Below are 22,785 nucleotides of genomic sequence, written 5' to 3' on the forward strand. Positions count from 1 at the left end.
AATAGAGGTTGCAGTGGTCCACAAGGACGAAGACAGTCAAATAATGGACTTATATGTGATATCTGAAGGAGGTTCTCCACTACTAGGACGGGAGTGGATTAGGAAAATGAATATGGACTGGCATTTCCTACAAACAATAACGAGTGAGAACTCGGTGAAGATAGTCGGCCCAGACTCTGGAACGGATGATGGTAAGCCCAACTCAGGTGCAAAAGACAAAGTTTCAGCACAGAATTCCACTGAGCAACAACAACATAGTTTAACTGTGGATTCTGAGTCTGGCAAGTCTACTGATGTGCCCATTTCTGAGGGACATCGGGCTCGAACTCAACTCCATTTCAAACTACAACAGCAATTAGAACAAATGCTTCGCCGTTTTGAGCAAGAGTTGAATGCAACGAAAGAGTTCTTTGATATAGAGTTGGAGAATCTGGAAAGACAACAGAAGCAGCTGATGGAGAAAATGGAGCAGGAGCACACAAAACGTCTGATGTCAGAGGAGTTAACGGTCAGCCAACTCCTGCATATGCTGAAGGACAGGACTCTGAAATGGGAAAAACTTGAACACGAACTTCAATATTCAAACGAAAGGGGTTCGGAGCTCTCAAAGGTTATTGGAAGAGCTGAGGTGGCAACACAGACTGAGATGACTGCAACAGAGCAGCCCTTGGATGCCAAAAGTACGCTGACTCACGTCAACGTAGAACAACAGACCGCTGAAACAGCTGCTCCGGTAGAGGGATTGAATAGTCCAATCAATCAATCTCCAAAAGAAGTTGAAGTAGTAAAATCTCAAATGAGGTCATTAGTAAACGACTTGCTGAAAGCCCAGAAAAAGCTGGATGAAGAGGTACGCATGAAGAAGTCTCTTCAGGAAAGATGTCTGGACTTGGAACAAAAGCTGGCTAACGCCCAGCTGGGTATGGAGGAAATAGAAGACCCTCTCGCTGGCCTAGATCAGGACGACACCGAATATTACTATGTCCTGTCCTGCCCAACTTGTAACTTCGACTCCCACCATACAGAAATCATGGAGGAGCACCGAAAGTCTACGGAACATCGGGAGAAGGTGGCTCTACTACGGAAAAAGGAGGAAGAGAAGGAGGAACTGCGCATGCAGCTGGCAGCTGACAGTGGAGCCCAGAGAGTCTCCAAGAAGCAGAAAAGGAAAAGTCGAAACAGAAGATGACCCATCTGAACCATTATTACCTCTACCAGATCACACACGTGGTCCCTCCGAACGGAGCCAATTCAGTTCGGAAGCTCAAACTGTTAAATCCATGGAAGGACTATTGAATGAGTCACTCCAGCAACGTGAACCGACTACACCACAGAGATTGAATCTGTGAACTGTTTTCCGCAGAGACTGAATCTGTGATCTGTTTTGACATGAAGTTATCTATGTTATTCTGTTATGTAAACCTGAAGTTATATATGTATATATGTTATTACGTTATGTTAAATGGGGAGATGACTGTAAAGCTAGGAAGGGAGGAATGTTGTGTATGTAATATGTGTGCTACTTTGAACCTATGGACAGGACTGCACTACTTGTTGGGCGTAGTGATACGCAGTACCACTCCTGGCCATAGGGGTATAAATAGTACTGTGGATACTGATCTCCCCTCAGTTCCCGCCTGTGGGCATGAAGTAAAGACCTATGTATAGTCCCTACCTCCAACCAGTAAAGACCTGTTTGAGTTATACGTTTAAGTCTTTGTGTTAATTGTTCAATACAATACACATACTTAACAGTAAGTGACAGTTAACTTTGCTGCTGTTATAAATAGAACTGCTTGGAAAGATGCTGAGGTGAAGACATCCCAGTGTGCACATTTATATTGACCTGGTTATATAACTTAAAGCATTCATGAAGCATTTAACCAAGCTGTATATAAGTTTAAAGCCTCCCATCAGCACTTTGTCTCTTAAATTTGAAACTACTGAATGAGTGTTTGCTTTGACACTTGGACATATGAATTTTCAGCAAACAAGACCCCTCTGGTCTTAGCTCTCGGCAGAGGATAATGATAGACTTGTTCCATTAAATAGTCCAGTTTGCTTTTTAGGTAGACGAGATATTAATACTGTTATCAACAAAGTAACAAATGCAGTGATACATGGAAAGATTAGCAGACAATGGGGGAGGAATTGGGTATCTTTGCGCCTCCCGTTATCGCCTCCAGGGGGCGATAACGGGCCGCTAATCACTTACCGACCGGACGCGGTGAGAAGATCGACTCCCGCTATGTTCGGCGGGAGGTTTGCGGCGGCAGCATGGCATTGCGCCCCGATCTCCTTCGCCCGGAGATCGTGATGTCATTGCTGTGCGCATTGCTCCGGTAACGCCCCGGACCCGAACTTCAGTTCCACCCCCTGCAGCATCGCCGGGCGACAACACCGGCAGCTGCAGGAGGCGTTCATCGGGAGGCCGGGTGCTTCGGGGGTGATACTTAAAGGCGAGGTAAGTGGAAAAAATTCTCAAATGGTCTTTCTGATTTTTTTTTTTCATTTTTCTTCTCCAGCGATTGATCAGCCCGGCACTCTGCTGCAGTGCATCGGGCAGTTCGGGCCGGATCGCGGCTGCCATCGGGGACCAGGTAAGTTTTCCTCTTGCAGAGCCTGCAGCAAGGGCCCTTCACTTTAAGGGAGGGAAGGGGTCTTCCTATGCGGCAACGCTGCACAACTTCTGCCCTGCCTGCTGCCTGTTCTGCTCCAGGAAGGAAGTGGAGCGCTTGATTTAGCATTCCACTTCCTTCCTGGAGTGCAAGTCTGAATTTTTTTAAAGTTGAAAGACATTAGCACCTGCCGCTAATTTTTTCAACTTTTAAAAGTTAGCGCCCCAAACGGGGCGATACCGAATTTCTCCCCCATAGTCCTTAAACCTCTCCTTTGAAGAAAAGTGTAAAGCTACTGTACATGGGAGGGAAAGTAGGTATCATACATACTTCATGAATGGTGTTGAAATAGCAAATGATGAAGATGAAAGTGACCTAGGAGTCTTTGTAGACTTGACGCTCAACATGTTGAACCAATGCAGAGCAGCAGTCAACAAGGCTAATAGAATGTTGAATTAAGCAAGCAAAACAGTAGAATAAAAATCAGAGGAAGTCATGCTCAAATTGTATAGTGCTCTGGTCAGACCACACCTTGGGGGAAAATTCAGTTGTTTGCACCTCCCGTTAGTGCCTTAAGAGGGCGCTAATGGGGCGCAAAGCCACCAGTGCCCGGGCGTGGCGATGTTTGCGCCGCTCGCGAAATTAACTAGACATTTTGCGGTGGCGCTAAACACTACTGCCACGATCTCCTGCGCTGGCAGATCGTGACGTCAGTCGAGTGCGCAACGCCCCGGTAGCGCCCCGGACGGAATATTGAGTGGCAACCCTGCCTTACCGCCTGCCGCTAACAACGACAGGTTGAGGGGAGCGTTTTGCAGTCAGAAAGGGACTGGGGGAGTGCAATTTAAAGGTGACCGCTTCCTGCCTTTTTTTGTTGGTGACATTTTTGCACCACGTATTCTGAGAGAGAGAGAGAGAGACTTCTGGAGAGATTCAACGCTGTGTGAAGGAGTTTTGGGTACTGAGCAGCACTTTGCAGGCTCATTTTGATTTGCCCTTCCTTGCATCAATTTAGAAGAGACTGTGGGGGCTACACTCTGAGCTCTTTCCCTGGGCCTCTCCACTGTTCTTTCCAGCAGATTTGATGTACAGGTCTCTCCAGGCTGAGATTCAAGGCTGCAATGAGCAGGATGTGGATGGAGAGCAAAATCAACCCTCCCCTTTAAGATAAAAACAGAAAATGCTGGAGAAACTCAGCAGGTGAAGCAGCATCTGAGAAGAGAGAAACAGAGTTAACGTTTCAGGTCGATGACCTTTCATCAGAACTGCCCTTTAAGAACTGGCCGGCGCCAGTGTGTCTGTGTTCCATTGCTGACTGACATCACACGAGCTTCGCCAGCACTCTGAGGTAGTGCCTTGCTTCACAGCCTTTGCGCTTTAAGACAGGTGTGAAGCGCCTGATTTAGCACTCCAATCACCTCCAGGAGCAATAAAAGCCAAGTTTGCTGTCGGAGGCGATAATTAGCACCAGACGCTAAACTTTGCACACGGCCGATAATGGCACCCCAAACGGGGCGATATTGAACTTTTCCCCCCTTGAGTCCAGTTCTAGTCACTGAGACACAGACATTCACGATTTGGAGGCAGTACATAGAAGAGCCACCCGGTTAAACCTCATGGGCAGGATTTTCATTCAGGGGTCGGGTTGGAGGCGGGACTATAATTTTCAGGGTTGTAGTCCCGCCTCCATTGAGATATGGCCAATCCACATGATTTTAACTTAATTGACCTTGTTGAGCCCGCCCAGCGGGCTCAGCAGGCCAATTAAGGGCCACCCAGCAACAGGTGACATCACAGACTGAAATTTCATCTGACAAGAGGTTTTGACAGATGAAATATCAGCGTTTCACAGCTGTTTGAAGCTGTCAAACACTGACAGTCTTACTTCTAACATGAGTCCTCCACAGACTCAGTTAGAAATCTCTCCTGCACAGAAAGCTGCAGGCTGTCACTTTTGACAGATCGCAGCCATGGACTCAGGAAAGGTCCCGGCAGATTGGAAAACTGCTAATGTAACACTCTTATTTAAGAAGGGAAGTAGACAAAAAGCTGGAAACTATAGACCAGTTAGCCTAACATCTGTGGTTGGCAAAATGTTGGAGTCCATTATTAAGGAAACAGTAACAGAGTATTTGGATAAACATAATTTAATAGGACAGAGTCAGCATGGTTTTATGAAGGGGGAGTCATGTTTGACAAATTTGCTCGAATTCTTTGAGGATGTAACATACAGGGTGGATAAAGGGGAACCAGTGGATGTAGTGTATTTGGACTTCCAAAAGGCATTTGACAAGGTTCCACACAAAAGATTACTGATCAAAATAAGAAATCACAGGATTGGGGGTAATATACTGGCATGGGTGGAAGATTGGCTATCTAACAGAAAACAAAGAGTTGGGATAAATGGTTCATTCTCGGGCTGGCAATCAGTAACTAGTGGTGTTCCGCAGGGGTCAGTGCTGGGACCCCAACTCTTTACAATCTATATTAACGATTTGAAGGAAGGGACCGAGTGCAACATATCCAAGTTTGCCGACAATACAAAGATGGGAGGGAAAGCAATGAGTGAGGAGGACATAAAAAACCTGCAAAAGGACATAGACAGGCTAAGTGAGTGGGCAGAGATTTGGCAGATGCAATATAATGTTGGAAAGTGTGAGGTTATGCACTTTGGCAGAAAAAATCAAAGAGCAAGTTATTATCTAAATGGAGAGAAACTGCAAAGTGCTACAGTACAAAGGGATCTGGGGGTCCTGGTGCATGAAACACAGAAGGTTAGTATGCAGGTGCAGCAGGTGATCAGGAAGGCCAATGGAAGCTTGGCTTTTATTGCAAGGGGGATGGAGTATAAAAACAGGGAAGTCTTGCTGCAGTTATACAGGGTATTGGTGAGGCCACACCTGGAATACTGTGTGCAGTTTTGGTTTCCATATTTAAGAAAAGATATACTTGCTCTTGAGGCGGTTCAGAGAAGGTTCACTCGGTTGATTCCGGAGATGAGGGGGTTGACGTATGAGGAAAGGTTGAGTAGGTTGGGACTCTACTCACTGGAGTTCAGAAGAATGAGAGGCGATCTTATCGAAACATATAAGATTGTGAGGGGGCTTGATCGGGTGGATGCGGGGAGGATGTTTCCACTGATGGGTGAGACTAGAACTAGGGGGCATAATCTAAGAATAAGGGGCTGCGCTTTCAAAACTGAGATGAGGAGAAACTTCTTCACTCAGAGGGTAGTAAATCTATGGAATTTGCTACCCCAGAGAGCTGTGGAAGCTGCAACATTAAATAAATTTAAAATGGAGATAGACAGTTTCCTAGCAGATAAGGGAATTAGGGGTTACGGGGAGAGGGCAGGGAAGTGGATGTGAGTCTAGATTCGGATCAGCCATGATCCTATTGAATGGCGGAGCAGGCCCGAGGGGCTCCTGCTCCTACTTCTTATGTTCTTATGTTCTGCTTTCTATGCCGGTGAGATGAGGGACTCCCGAGATCTAAAGGAAGGAAGACTGAAAAGGTAAGAAAAGGTATGTAAAACTTATTTAATCACTTTAGACACACCAAACACACTTACCTTTGCACTCATGCACACATCACTCACCTGAACACCGACATCTCGTCCCCTCCAAGTCCTTCAACCCGATGGCCCGCCTCCTCTAACTTGGCGTGGTTTGGAGCCGTCGGGAATCCCACACTTCAACCTTAAAAATAGGGATTAGGCTAAAAACTGCCTGGTAACTGCCTGTTAACTGGCGGGTCCCAGTGCGGGGCGGGTACCCGCCTCCTTTGAAACTGGCATGGAGCCGGGTTTGGGTGCGGGATGGGGTCGGGACCCCTGATTTCGGGATTTTAACCTCCCGCACGCTTCCAATCCCGACTCCATGGCCCAATGAAAATCCTGCCCCCAGTGTTTGACATCTGACTTTTGAGGAAAAGCTGGAGAAACTTGGGCTTTTTTGTCTTGAAAGGGAGGATCTTACTGGCCATGATGACGCCATCCCTGGCCTCCCGGGCAGTAATGTGCTCGGTTGCTGGTGGGATCTGAAGCGCAGGTTCCTCCTGCTCCTCCTCCTCCTCTGAAGAGGCTGTGCTCTCAGTACCTTGCTCCTCATGTAGCACTAATCCTCGCTGCTGCGCTATGTTGTGCAGGGTGCAGTAGATCACGACGATTCTGAAGACCCTGGCTGATGCGTACTGAGGGGCTCTTCCAGATCTCTCAAGGCATCTGAAGCGCATTGTCAGCATGCCTATTGTCTGCTCTATGACACATCTGGTGGAAATGTGGCTTTCATTATATCTCTCCTGGGCCTCAGTACTTAGCTTCCTCAAGGGTGTCATGAGCCACGTCTTCAGTGGATAACCCTTGTCTCCAAGGAGCCAGCCGGAGAGTCTGTTTGGAGGAGCGAGGAGCTGAGGGAGGGTAGACTGGCGCAGTACGAATGAGTCATGGCAGCTGCTAGGGAATTTGGCGCACACATGCATGATGACAAGCTGCACATTGAGGGAGTGAAAGCCCTTGCGGTTGACAAGGACTCCTGGGTGATGTGTGGGTGCCCTGATGACCACATGTGTGCTGTCGATGACACCCTTCACCCGTGGGAAGTCAGCCAGAGCAGCAAAGCCGAGCGCCCACTTGGTAACACTGGCTTCATCGGTGGCAAAGTTGATATAATTGGCTGACTTGTCAAAGAGGACATTGGTGGCCCGTGTGATGCATCTGTGGGCGGCTGACTGCAAGATGCCACAAATGTCTGCTGCAGATCCCTAGAAAGAGCCTGAGGCGAAGAAGTTGAGGGCGCTGGTGACTTTTAAAGCCACTGGTAAGACGTGTCCACCTGCTCCTCTGGGTTGCAGCTCTTGCTCCAGCAATCTGCAAATGTCTGCGATGACCTGGCGGGATAGCCTGAACCTCCTTTGGTACTGCTGCTCAGTCATGTTGAGGAAGCTCATCCTCTGCCTGTATACCCTGTGTTGGGGGTATCGCCTCCAGTGTGGTGTAGCCATGCACTGATGCCCTTTGTATTGTGCAGCATCAGGTGCTGGCGGAGAAGGTTGGCGGTGTTGTTGTTGGTGCTGCTGGTGTGCCTGGTGCTGCTGGTGTTGGGGCTCATCGTGGTCCGATTCTGAGGACAGTATAATCGGCACCCATTCTGATATAATAGATAGCAGGTCAAGTAGAGGTGACAGAAGCAATCTGTCAATGGTGTGATAGGTCCTACTAATGAGGTGATAGTGGATGCTGACTTTGCTGGAAACACTTGCAACCTCTAGAAAGTTAAATCTGTGCTGGGAATGCAGTCAGCAACAGCACCTGCTTTAGGAAAGTGACCAGCTGTCAGTTGGAAGTTTTTATGGTGCTTTTCATGCTGTGCACTAATGAGGTGGATTAACGGCCACTCAACTTCCGGCTCAGGTTCACAGACGTGGTTCCCGAGCTGCCTGATTCCCATATCCATCCAGTGAAATTTGAAAGGTAGGGTTAAAAAGACACTTAAAGATCTGACAAGTACCTCATAATGGTCTCAATTAGCTCAGCCGCCTCTTCTGTTCGGGTTGCTGCCGCGCTGGCAAACGTACCCAAGGGAAAGGCGCGTGGGGGCGGGATGACAGCGAGTTCCCGACTCATTGCAAGTGTTTTCAAATTTTCCTTCTGACCCACCTCCAATCACAGCTGCACTAACCCCAGAAAATTCTGGCCCTTGTTTTCAGTTTAAATCAATAGGAATAATTTGATTCTTTCAACTATCAGCATGCTGGTGTCATACTGACACCCATGTCAGGGGCAAGCCAAGTGTGCAACTTTATCTTATCTGATCAGGTTAGCTCTAATGAAATAAGCTGAACTAGCTTAGCACATCAAATATTAAATACACTTTCTTCTGTGTTAAGCAACAGTAATTATAAAACTCCCAATGCTACTGCTATCTGCAAGAATGCAATTAACATTGAGTGATACAGAGAGGACGGAAATGTTCCTGGTATGTGGTGTGCGTGGTACTTTGTAATGTTCAAAGGTTCAAATAATAAGCATGCAATGATCTAAAAAGCTGAGCGGAATTTACAGGTTGGAGGATGCACCTTAGGGAACTTTAGAGTTAATGTATGAGACAAAACTCTGTGGATCTCATCAAAACAGAAGTGTGCAATTTCAGAAATTGAGAAATGTAAGGACTAGTCTAATAAAGAAACACGGCATCATCATGTGGAAGGAGATTTATATCTCTTTAATATGAGCTCAAATCAGGCATTAGTCACTCAAGTTTTCACGGAATTTTCTTTTAGTTGCCATCCTTGATGAGTCCAATTAGAAATGTGGTCCGGATGAAATGATTAACAGGGAACTGGAATTCACAGGTTGATATTCCCCTGCTGTAATCTGAAGCTTTATAGCGCCATTTGTAAGAACCTTCTTTCTGTTTGCATTGTAAGGATAAAACTAGTTCACTGGAAGAGATTAATAATACAACGATATGGGGATAGCATTTGCATAAAAAGAACCTTTATAGTTTCACCAGAAATAAGATTAATTGAAGTAGCATAAAGATATGGGTTATCTGCAGTGATGTTCATAATGGTAATAATTACAGACTGACATATTTCTGGTGACTTGTTATTTTTCAGGCTGTCAGATCTATTGAACAATAGACTCATGAGCAGTAAGAACAAGGAGGTCGTACTGAAATTAAGAAATATCTGTGGAACGGTAAAAATGCAATTAAGCCTGCTAATGTGTATTGCCTCCATCCATGGACCTATTAATTTAAAGGACTGTTTACTCAGACCCTGATTGATTTGAATAGGAATCACATTTTTTAATAAGAATAATTGGCTAAGGGATCAGGTTGGTGCAGCGGATTAGCTTATTGAATTTTCATCTCTGGGAAATAGGGTTTGAACCCAGTGCAGACTGATTGGATGAAAGTCTCCTCTCTGTACCAGCTGTAAGAGCCCTATGTGAAACGCATTATGAGAGTCTCAATCCAGCTCTTCATGGGGACAGGTACAAAGTACAAAGCCACCTTAATTTGAATGGCTGGTGTGAGCAGTGGGAATGTCATGCTGCTGGAGCTTTTATGATGATAGGGCACAAGGAAAGGATCTTAACTGTGTAGTTTGTTATGTCATAACTGACCTGGATATGCTTTACGTTGACACAGAGGGCAGGATTTTCATTGGGCCGTGGGGGCGGGATTGGAGGCGTGTGGGGGGTTAAAATCTCGAAATCGGGGGGCATGAACCCATCCCGCCCCCAACCCACCTCCATGCCAGTTTCAAAGGAGGCGGGTACCCGACCTGTGCTGGGAGCCGCCTCCCTGAGGCGGGAAGGGGATTAGTGCCAATTAACTGCCTGTTAACAGGTAGTTAACAGGCAGTTTTTAGCCTAATCCCTATTTTTATTCCTGAAGTGTGGGATTCCCGACGGCTCCAAACCACGCCAAGTTAGCGAGGCGGACCGTCGGGCTGAAGGGCTTGGAGGGTTCGAGATGTCCGGTGTTCAGGTGAGTGATGGGTGCATGAGTGCAGAGGTAAGTGTGTTTAGTGTGTGTAAAGTGTTTAAAGAAGTTTTACCTACTTTTACTTACCTTTACAGCCTTCCTTCCTTCAGGTCTTGGGAGTCCCTCATCTCACCGGCACAGAAAGCAGAATGGCCACGAGCTGTCAAAAGTTGCAGCATTCAGCTTTCTGTTCTGGTGAGATCTCTAAATCAGCCTGAGAGGAAGGAATTAACTTCGAGTACAGATTGTCAGTGTTTGACAGCTTCAAAGAGCTGTCAAATGCTGATATTTCATCTGTCAAAAGGTCTTGACAGATGAAATGTCAATCTGTGACGTCACCTGTTGTCGGGTGGCCTTTAATTGGCCTACTGAGCCCGCTGGGCGGGCTCAACAAGGTCAATCAAGGGAAAATCGTGTGGGTTGGCCACAACTCGATGGAGGCGGGACTACAACCCCGAAAGTTGTAGTCCCGCCTCCTACACGCCTCCAGTATTAAAATCCAGCCCAGAGTGCCTGAAATGGGAACCTGATCCATTCCCCAAGTGCTAACGAGCTCCCTAGTATTAACGAGCATAGAAATTCACCAGAATTAAATGATCAAATAAAAGGAATGCTCTGCTCACAACAGCATTGCTCCTGTTAAAGGAGTGGTGCACCTTAATTGGGTATTGTTAACAATAGAATAGCTAACCTTCTGATCCTATAATTGACAGTCTAATAGCTGATCAGCCCGCTGTGTATCTCCAGATTTTCTGCCTTTATATGTGCTACAGTGAATTGCCGGTAGTGTTGCCTGTGGTGTATGTAACCTGTACCACCTTAAGAGACTACCTTAAGAGTTGGACTACTTTCTCTTGGCTACTGTATATTGTAGTACCGGTGGTGACCACACCGGTATATAAACTCTGTGTAGTAATTTGCTAAGCAGTTCAGCCCTGACCTTCGATTAGTAAAGATCTGTTTTAGTTATTCTTGTTGTCTGTGTCCAGTGATTTATATTAAGCATATCTGGAACACTCAGACTCAACAGTGGCGACGAGTCCGATCTTACCCTGCGGCAGTTTGCATCCAAGGCAGCTTCGTCCCCAGAACGGCGTCGAGAAGAGGCATCCGCCCTCATCATCCTGCTGAGCACCGTATTCGCACGGGAGGCATCGAGAACCCGGGGAAATTACTGACCACGAAGTCCTCCATCAGCGACAGGCAGTGATCATCCTTCTACCACGGTGGTGGGTAAGCCGATCTAACGACACGGGCAGAAAGTCGGCCGCGTTGTCAGTGGAGAAGGGGAGGGAAACCGGAGGAAAAAGGGCGGAGAACTCGACCGCAGCCGGTGAAAAGGACCGGGCTGCAATCGGGGCCGAGAGGCGCAGCGACAAGGGCAGCGTTAAGGCCACGAGAACCGTGGAGAACTTGACCGCAGCCGGTGTAAAGGGCCGGGCTGCAATCGGGGCTGAGAGGCACAGCAACGAGGGAAGCGTTGACACCCACGAGAACCGCGGGGGAGCAAAAGCAGCGTCGGGGGAAAGTAAGAACCGCTGGGAGGCGAGAACGGCAACAGCGCGGTCAGCGCCATTGTAGCCAGCGGGGGAAGAAGACAAGCACGGGAAGCCGCCATTGTAGTCGGCGGGGGAAGAAGACAAGCGCGGGAAAAGCCGCCAAGCGCGGGAAGCCGCCATCTTGGGAAAATAAAAAAAATAAAAAATTCAAGGATGCCTAAACACGGTAACATCACTGTTTTTGATAGTGATGTTGAAGATTGGGCCACGTATGTAGAACGCATTGGAGTTTATTGTACAGCAAATGAAGTACCAGATGATAAGAAAGCAATAACATTATTAAACTCAATGGGGGCGAAGACGTACGGGTTATTGAAGCATCTGATAACACCAGATAAACCGGCGGATCAGACTTTCGTGAAAATTGTTACGATCCTGCAAGAACATTTAAACCCCACGCCGCTGATGATAGCGGAACGATTTCAATTTTACAGCAGAACGCAGCTGAAAGAGGAAAGCAACGCTGAATTCTTAATTGAACTGCGTAAGCTATCAAAGTACTGTCAGTTTGGTACAGGACTAGCAGATGCTCTGAGAGATAAATTCGTGTGTGGATTATTAAAAGAAGGAACACAAAAGCGTCTGCTAGAAGAAAAGGACCTTACGCTTGAGAAAGCTGTCACCATTGCAGCATCGCACGAGGCCGCAGCAAGAGGCACCGCGGAAATGCAACTAAGGTCATCGGAACGCAGCACCAATCAAATGGCATTGGGTGCAGTAAAGTGTTATCGTTGCGGAAGGACAACACACGATCAGAATCAGTGCTGGTTCAAAAATCAGGAATGCAGAAAATATGGCAAGCTCGGTCACATAGCTAAAGTATGCCGGTCAGGTAAGAAGACCAGCAGCAAAAAGTCACCGCAGGAAAAGTGCAAAAAGGTACACAAGGTGACAGAGAACAGTTCGGATGAACAGAAGACGGATTCAGACTCCAGCAGTAAGGAACTGGGTTGTCTAAGAATACATAATGTGGGTAACACAGCAGACCACCAAACTATCTGGGTCACACTTCAGATAGCAGGAGTCCAAGTGAAGATGGAATTGGACACTGGATCGGCATTGATGGTCATGAATAAGCAAGATTACAAAAGGTTATTTCCACACATTCCCTTAAGGGATACGGAGATTGTTTTGAAAACATACACGGGGCAAAGAGTATACCCCATTGGAAAGATAAAGGTAAAGGTGGTCCACAAGGATAAAGAAAGCCGAGGAATGGACTTATATGTGTTACCTGAGGGAGGTCCACCATTACTGGGACGGGAATGGATCAGGAGAATAAATATGGACTGGCATTCCTTAAAAGCACTAACTGTAGATTCCGGCAAAAAGGAAGATGTCAAACCTAAACGACTGTCCAGAATATTGGACGATGCTAAAGAGGTGTTCCAGCAGGGACTGGGAACACTGAAAGGAATTACGGCAAACATCAAAGTTGAAGAACATGCAAACCCGAAATTTTTCAAAGCCAGACCGGTACCTTATGTGATACGACCTGCTGTGGAAGCTGAGCTGGAAGGACTAGAACGGTCCGGAGTACTGTCAAAGGTGGACTGGAGTGAATGGGCCACGCCCATTGTTCCTGTCATGACGCGTTCATCGAGTAACAAACCGGGGGAACCGGGGAAGGTTCGCATCTGTGGCGATTTCAAGATCACTGTTAATCCGGTTCTTCACACGGTGCAATATCCGCTTCCACGGATTGAGGATATCTTCGCTTCGTTGGCTGGCAGGAAACACTTCACCAAGATAGACCTGGCGCAGGCATATTTACAGATGGAAGTTGATGAAGCGTCACGCCAGTATCTCACGATCAACACGCATAAGGGCTTATATCGGTATAATAGACTGGTTTTTGGAGTGGCATCGGCTCCAGCGATTTGGCAAAGGGCCAGGGAGCAGGTATTACAGGGAATTCCAGGCACACAATGTTACCTGGACGACATTCTGATTACAGGAAATGATGATGAGGAACACCTTGCAAATTTGGAACAGGTGCTCAACAGATTGAAAGAATATGGACTTCGAGTTAATCACCAGAAATGTGAGTTCTTTCAGAAGCAAATCTCGTACTGTGGTCACATCATTGACCAGGAGGGGCTTCACAAGTCACCTGACAAGATCGAAGCTGTTGTGAAGGCTCCCGCTCCGGAGAATGTATCCCAGTTGAGGTCGTTCCTAGGGTTGATTAACTATTACCATAAGTTTCTGCCAAATTTATCCACGGTGCTACACCCGCTGAACACTCTTTTGCAGAAGGGAGTGCCATGGAAGTGGAGCGAGGACTGTAAGCATGCCTTTCACAAAGGCAAGGCATTGATCACCTCTAAGGAAGTGTTGGCTCACTTTAACCCAACGCTGCCTATTCGGTTAGCTTGTGATGCTTCTCCATATGGTATTGGGGCAGTGCTCTCACATAAGTTGCCAAATGGCTTGGAAAGACCAGTCGCATTCGCATCCAGATCATTGACCTCCGCTGAGCGTAACTATGCTCAGATAGATAGGGAGGCTCTCAGCCTTGTGTGGGGAGTAAAAAAATTTAATCATTACCTGCAAGGGCAAAAGTTTACGCTGCTGACAGACCACCAGCCGTTGGTTTCCATTTTTAACCCTAAGAAGGGTGTTTCGGTGATGACAGCGCAGAGGCTCCAGAGATGGTCCCTTTTCCTAGGGGCACATCAATATCAGATCGAATTCAAAGGTACAAAGCAACATGGTAATGCTGATGGGCTGTCGCGCCTGCCACTACCTACAGCGGAAGAGGCACCGACAGTTGACCCTGTTGAGCTATTTCACTCGACCATCATCGAATGTTTACCAGTCACCAATGCAAGTATTGAGAGAGAAACCAGGAACGACCCGACACTGTCTCGGGTCTACGAATTGACAGTGAAAGGATGGCCAGCTCATGGTGAACCACTGTTACCGGCATTCTCAGCCAGACGAGAACAGCTGTCCGTCTGTCAAGGAACATTTATGTATGGAACACGGGTGATTATTCCTCCTAAATTAAGGGAGAGAGTTCTAAAGGAACTGCATGAAGGTCATCTGGGGGGAGTCAAGATGAAAAGCCTTGCTAGGGCTTATGTGTGGTGGCCAGGCATCGACCAACAAATAGAGGATCTGACTAAAAGCTGCTCAGGGTGCCAAAAAGTTCAAAATGCACCTCCAATTGCACCGCTGCATCCATGGGAATGGCCTTCAACCCCATGGCAACGTGTACATATTGACTTCGCAGGTCCATTCATGGACTCCATGTTTTGAATTGCGGTAGACGCACATTCTAAATGGCCAGAAGTGATTAAGATGGCGACCACTACCTCGGAAAAGACGATCGCAGTTCTAAGAACAATATTCGCAAGAAATGGACTGCCAGAACAAATATGTTCAGACAACGGACCGCAGTTCGTGTCAGATGAATTCCAGAAATTCATGAAGAAGAATGGGGTGAAACATTATACCTCTGCTCCATATCATCCGGCTACAAATGGGTTGGCCGAGAGATTTGTACAAACGTTCAAAAAGGCGATAAAGGCCATGAGCGAAGACCAGATTCCACTACAACACAAGGTGGACAATTTCCTAATGGCATATCGAAACGCCACTCATGCAGTGACAAATCAAAGCCCTGCCATGATGTTCTATAACAAGAGGTTGCGGTCCAGGTTGGACTTGTTAAAACCAAATGTGCGGAGGGAAGTAGAAAACAAACAGTTCCAGCACATAAATAACAGGACCACTCGGAGTTTCGAAATAGGACAACCAGTGTTAGCCCGGGACTATAAGAATGAGAAATGGCAGTCGGGAACAATTCGTGCCAGACAAGGACCCCTGATGTACACGGTAGATATTGGTGAAACCGTAATACGACGTCATGCTGACCAACTTGTAGAATCGAGAACAAGGGTCGAACCCATGACTACGACAGAGACACCAGTAGAAGAAGTTAGTGAACCTGAAGCATCTACCTCAGACGCCAATGTATCTGATGATGTCCAATCCATAGAAAATCAACTAGATGAGTCACCCCAGCAATGAGAACCAGAGACCCCTGAAAGGCGTTATCCAACTCCGATCAGGAGGCCTCCTCAGAGACTGAGGCCTAGAAATTGAGTTGGCGCCGCGCCAGGGCTTTAGCGCCGGAAATTTAGCGCCGGCGCTAAGTCCCCCTGCGCGCACCAAAAATTCAGTAGCGCCGCGCCCAGACGGCTGCCGGCGCTACTGGCGGGCGTGAGCGCCTCCCAATGGGCGCTGACTGCCACATTGCGGCGCTAATCCGGCGCTGCGGGACCCGATGCGGTGCGGCAGGCTGGGGAAGTGCAGGCCTCCTCCTTCAGTTAAGGAGGAGCTGCCTGCACCCGCCCGCTGTCCGTTCAAATATTGAAAAAAATGAGCCCGGCACCTCGGACAAGTGCCGGGCTTGCAGGCCAGACGCATCTGTTCCGCGGGGGGGGGGTGGAGGAGTCCGGGGAGGGAGGTGCGGGCAGGCGGCCGGCGGGAAAGCGGCCGGCCGCCGCGCGACCTTAATGCGCCGGCGCTAACTCGGGGAAGTCTCGGTTGAAAAAATCTTAGTTGCGGCTGCCACGGGCGAGGCGGCCGCAACTCAATTTCGGCGCTGGGGCCCGTCACCACGGCAACCGGGACGCTGCGCACACCGATGACATCATCGGTGCTGGCGCAGCGCAACCGGTCTACCGCCGATTCTAGGGCCCCAGGGAATTTCTAAACTGGCCATAACTCCAGCGCTAGGCCCTCTAGCGCCTCAAATGCGGCGCTAAGGCTACTCAATTTCTAGGCCTGAATCTTTGAACAGTTTTGCATGAAGTTGTATATATGTTATCCATGTTATGTTTAAATGGGGATGTACACTGTTAAGCTAAAAAGGGAGGAATTGTGGTGTATGTAACCTGTACCACCTTAAGAGACTACCTTAAGAGTTGGACTACTTTCTCTTGGCTACTGTATATTGTAGTACCGGTGGTGACCACACCGGTATATAAACTCTGTGTAGTAATTTGCTAAGCAGTTCAGCCCTGACCTTCGATTAGTAAAGACCTGTTTTAGTTATTCTTGTTGTCTGTGTCCAGTGATTTATATTAAGCATATCTGGAACACTCAGACTCAACATTGCCCACTATCAGGGAGTTGGGAGAAACTTTAGAGACTCGCTCTATAGAGCTATATAATCGCCAGAATTCTGAAACCCGATCCCAACCTGCCCTGAACACATCCTTAATGGAGGCGGGACAGGGGAGGGGACGGGCGACTAACCTGCTCTCAAGCAGCAGATCAGTGATTTAAATATGTTACTGATGCCAGATTTTAGCAGCCCCTTAGATTTAATGGCTGCAGGCCGGGTTTCCCAGGGCTCAGGAAACACGGCAGCTGAAAGGAGGCGAGATCCAGCATGTAAGTATCCTTGTGGGCCAGGAGGAGCAGGAGTGCTTCCCCCCGGCCCCCCAAGCTGACCTGCTTCCCTCCCCGTGATGTCTTCAACCCCACACCCCCCCCCAATGTCTTCTCCCCCCTACCCCCCGGATCCCTCCCTTCTCTCCACTCCATGACTGCAGCCTTCCAGTGCAGGACTCCCCGCCCGACAGCCAGCCAACCTCTCAATCTGGCTGGCTGCCAGCCGGGAAACGGAGACAAAAAATTCAAATGAGGTCCTTCCGTTATATTCGGCAAGTCCTCCACTTTACCCGCATTTCCAGGTTTCCCGGTTGCTATGACATTCCCCTGCTACCTCCCCATCTCCCCGTAAATACTGGGGCCTTGGGCACTTCAGCCAAGAAAGGAGGCGTTTGAGAGCCAACTTTATAAAGGTACGCAAGATGGCTAAGGAAATGGAAAATATAAATCCAGAATATTACTTTAAATTTAATTGCGAGAGTCTGTCAAGGGGACAGAGAATTAAGCTAGCAAAAAGCAAATTGAAGACTGATATCGGGAAATTCTTAACACATGGAATGGAATTCCAGGTAAAGTACTGCAGATAAAGCCCTGGAATTAGTTAACAATTGGATGCTGCAATGTGGGGAATGTAGGCCATTCTGGATAGAAGAATTCAGATGGGCCAAATGGCCTTCCTCATCTATAATTGTCTTATGGTCTTGTGAAGGAGTAATTATCCTTGCTGGATGGCGCAGTATCAGTTGAATACATTTTGTCAGCAGCTTCATTGTACAATTCACACTTAGTTTCTACAGATATAACAATCACATTTTTATTTTCCTGATCAAACAGCAGGGCCCCACATGGTCCTCAAGCTCATAGCGACTTTTTCCCAAAAGAGCCTGTTTTGATCAATAGTTTGAATCGCTGCAGGATGTATAATATTAGTGAAACTTTTTTTAACCTCTTCACCTATTAAATTAGATATGCATAATTCATTAAATGTGCACACCTTATTTTCAGTAATGCTGAAATAATGAAAGAGACACTGTGCTGTCTCTCATACATAATGATATTAATATTGGTATGCATAATTCATTCAGGGTATGCACCTTTATATTCAATACTCCTGCAATAATTAAAGAGACACTTTGCCCTGTTCCCTGTGTAGCTGCGTTAATGCCACTATACATTATTCATTAACACTGAGCACCTTTACATTTAATAAGAGTGAATTAATTAAAGAGGCATTCTCCCTTTTTTCTGTATAATTGCTTGCATTTGGTATGGATTATTCATTAACAATGTGCATATTTTACCATTGCGGTAATAATGAAGTTGACTATATTCTGTTTACTAAATGTAGAAAGTAAATGATGAGTGGAAGCGTAGTACAGGCCTCTAAGATCACAGTCAAGGGCTTGATGGTGCCATAAATCACAAAATTATATAATGCTCTCAACCTTTTATTTCTATAGTACAGCGGAGCTCGCATTAAATGCCACGATGGAGGGCTGCTCCTTTGGGAATATTTGAAGTTGACAGATAATTAGCCGTCCCAAATTTTGGTGACTCTCAATTATACTCTACCGATGATAATTCAAAGTCATTTTTTGTGGTAAAAGTATTTGAATTATAAATCATAAATAACGCAACAAAGTGGGAATTTCATAGAATCATATAGCGCAGAAGGAGGCCATTCGGCCCATCGTGCCTGTGCCACCTCTTTGAAAGAGCTGTCCAATCAGTCCCACACCCCTGCTCTTTCCCCATAGCCCTGCAGTTTTTTTTCCTTTTCAAATATCTATCCAATTCCTTTTTGAAGGTTACTATTGAATCTGCTTCAACCACCCTTTCAGGCAGTGTATTCCAGATCACAACAGCACATTGCATAAAAAGAATTCTCCTCATGGTGCCCTGGCTCTTTTGCCAATTATCTTGAACCTGTGTACTCTCGTTATTGACCCTTTAGCCAGTGGAAACAATTTCTCCCGATCTACTCTATCAAAACCCTTCATAATTTTGACCACCTCTATTAAATCTCCTTTTAACCTTCTCCGCTCCAAAGAGAACAACCCCAGCTTCTCTCGTCTCACTGTCTAACTGAAGTCCCTCATCCCTGGTACCAGGGAATTTCTACTCTTCTTTCTCTTCTGTATCGAGTGACACATCAGGCAGCCCATTTCTTCCACTGCTTTTTACTTCCAGATGTTGTGCTCTGGGTTGTTTCCATAATGAAGACCCCCTTTTCACATGGACCGGTCGTTAGCCTGACCAGGGGGACTAGCTAGATGCGTTGGAATGAGGGCGGGGGGGGGTCGCTATTCTGCTACCATAGGACGTGAGTCTCCCCACTGGATTATCAACTCAGTATTCACAGGCCAGACCTCTGGTCTTCTGGTCTCTGGGGCTGAGTGGGGCTCAAACCCATAAGCTTCTGACTCAAAGGCGGGAATGTTACCACTGAGCCAAGGCTCACTCCAAAGTGGAAATTTTGCAGTTAGAAAAATGAATTATGAGATAATTTGAATTAAGCAACATTAAATTAAAAGGAGTAACCTGTAAACTGTACAAATATGGTGCCACAATACCCCAGTCACAGGGATAAAGGCAAGTACAATATATCCCGGCATATCCCTCACTCTACCATTACCATCAAGCCAGACGACTAACCCTAGTTCAATGAGGAGTGTAGAAGAGCATGCCAGGAACAGCACCAGGGGTACCTGAAAATGAGGTGCCAACCTGGTGAAGCTACAACGCGGGATTACATGCATGCTAAACAGCGGAAGCAGCAAGCTATAGACAGAGCCAAGTGATCCCACAACTAACGGATCAGATCAAAGCTCTGCAGTCCTGCTGCATCCAGTCGTGAATGGTGGTGGACAATTTAACAACTAACGGAGGAGGAGACTCCATAAACATCCCCATCCTCAATGATGGCAGAGCCTGGCACGTGAGTGCAAAAGACAAGGCTGAAGCATTTGCAACCATCTTCAACCAGAAGTGCCGAGTGGATGATCCATCTCTGCCTCCTCCTGAGGTCGCTACCAATGTTCCCCCTAATTTTTTTATTCCGGTGCGCGGCCGCTTTAAGTGGGGTCAACTTCCAAGACACTTCCGCCCATGTGCGAAATTTAACATTGGAAAATCCAGACCCGGGCTGTGCGGGAACGTTGGTCCCCACCATCACGGATGCCTGTCTTCAGCCAATTCAATTCACTTCACGTGATATCAAGAAATGGCTGAGGTTCCACTCTATATACAGAATAGTTGTTAACGAATTTAAGTCTGCCACAGATATCTACCTGGGGTCAGTGGTGTCGGTCCCTCCCTTAAGTAATCTGGTCCCCTGCTTCTTATGGAAGTTGACTCCCACTGCCCCATATCGACTCGCAGAACCTGGGAATGAAATAATGAAACTCTCCTGTGTTCTGGACCGGATCTCTGTGCCTTATGCACATGTACTGCTTCAATCTCTACAAAGGCAGCCAGTGTTAGCAGGAGGCCTGACAATTTACAAATCAGTTCATAAGCTGCTTTAGTTCACAGCAAGCACAACATACAGATCACTGAGTAGACACTTGACCCAACCGTTATAACTACTGCTTGCGTACTATTACAAAATAAGTAAAGAACACACGTACGTTCCTGAAAGGAATGACTTCCCATCTCACATTGTCATTACCATTCGTCTGCCTACCCATGCAACACTCAGCATGGGGCTGCCTTGGAAACCGGCCCCCCTTTAAGGCAACCTTGTGTCCAATCCTTTTCTGTGGAAAAAAATGGGCAAAGCATCCCATAATGGTAGTGTTAACTATTTTGCTTCTTTCTGACTGGAGTTTTACTGGCTTTCATATCTTCGATAGCTAACTGTCATTACAGCGCTGAATATTTCAATGGGGCATTTTATTCACCATGTTATTGTTGAGGATCCTGATTTGAGTTCTGCTGCTCAAGTTTAAATCCTGCAGTATCACTATCAATTACTGTCATTATATCCGTTGAGCTTTCCGGTGTGGCTACGCAATAGTGTTTCTATAAACTTAAAAGAAAATGGCCTTCTTTGTAGTCTGTATAATAATAGTGCACACCTTATATTCAATATTTTTGAAATTAAAGGGACAATGTCCACACGGTACTATGCAATAATATTATGCTTGTGTGTTTTATTCCTGCTGAGTTTATGCCTTTACATTCAAAAGTAAAACGAAAGGGACAATGCCTAGTCTTTGTATCCTTCACAGAAGAACTAATCCTGGCAGCTTTATCGACCAACAGTACCTGGCTTTATATTCAATGCTCTCAAAATCAAAGGGACAAGCTTACTCTTTGTTTCCCAGGTGGGTTTGTTTTTCAAAGTGTCAAAAGATGAGGAGGTTTTAATGAAAGTAATATGTTGTCTTATTGTGTGACAGGAAGAGGCAGTTTCACTGAAAAAAAATCAATACTTTGTGATTTACAAGAAAATGTTCATTATATAGAATATTGTATAATCATATATATTAACTCTGTTCACCAGCTATGCACAGATTCAATATTCTAAAATAATTAAATGTACAATGGCTCCTCTTTATAACCCAAATAGTAATATTAATTCTGCATGATTTATTCATCAACAGTGGACACCTTCAGATTCGATATCAGAGTCACAAATAAAGGGACAGTGTCCACTGCGTTTGCCATACAGGTTTTTTTCTTTTATCCTGTTGCCTAGGTCCTAAGCTCTGGAATTCCCTGCCTCTCTACTTCTCTTTCCTCCTTTAAGACGCTCCTTAAAACCTACCTCTTTGACCAAGCTTTTGGTCACCTGCCCTAATTTCTCCTTATGTGGCTCGGTGTCAAATTTTTTGTCTTATAATACTCCTGTGAAGCGCCTTAGGATGTTTTACTACATTAAAGGTGCTATATAAATCCAAGTTGTTGTTGTTGCCATAGGATGTGAATAATTATTCTACTGAGTTCGGTTATCTCATCATCATCCCATAGTTAAAATGGGGCCAATTTTCCTCTGCATTGTGCTCTGTGAGTGCCTATTTCCAGGTGCAATGCTGAGGAAAGGGAGTGGACACCTCTTTCTACTTGATATGCATTTGCTAGAATATAAATAAAAGAAATGGTAATGGAGAAAATAATGAGACTTAAAATAGATACATTTAAAAGGTAAATCATGCTTGACTAATCGACTGGAATTTTTTGAGGATGTAACTAGTAGAATAGATAAGGGAGAACCAGTGGATGTGGTGTATTTGGACTTTCAGAAGGCTTTCGATAAGGTCCCGCATAAGAGACTAGTGTGCAAAGTTAAAGCACATGGGATTGGGGGTAAGGTACTGACTTGGATAGAAAACTGGTTGGCAGACAGGAAGCAAAGAGTTGGAATAAACGGGTCTTTTTCCGAGGTTATGATCTGAAATTGTTGAACTCGATATTGAGTCCGGAAGGCTGTAAAGTGCCTAATCTGTTCCGGAACAGCACCTCATCTTCCGATTAGGCACTTTACAGCCTTCCGGACTCAATATCGAGTTCAACAATTTCAGATCATAACCTCGGCCCCTATTACATTTTTACTTATATTTTTTATCCACACCTTTGTTTTGGCCTTTCCCCCCCCCTTTTTTTTTCTCTCTCCCACATGGCAGCTGTCTCCCATTCTGCCAGCGCATTTCACACCTAATCTGGAGCCGCCTTTTGTCTCCACTAGTCCTATCACCATCTCAT

This window comes from Somniosus microcephalus, chromosome 4 (assembly GCF_052327205.1).
Source record: "Somniosus microcephalus isolate GS21.2 chromosome 4, FLI_Smic_1.0, whole genome shotgun sequence".
NCBI lineage: Eukaryota > Metazoa > Chordata > Chondrichthyes > Squaliformes > Somniosidae > Somniosus > Somniosus microcephalus.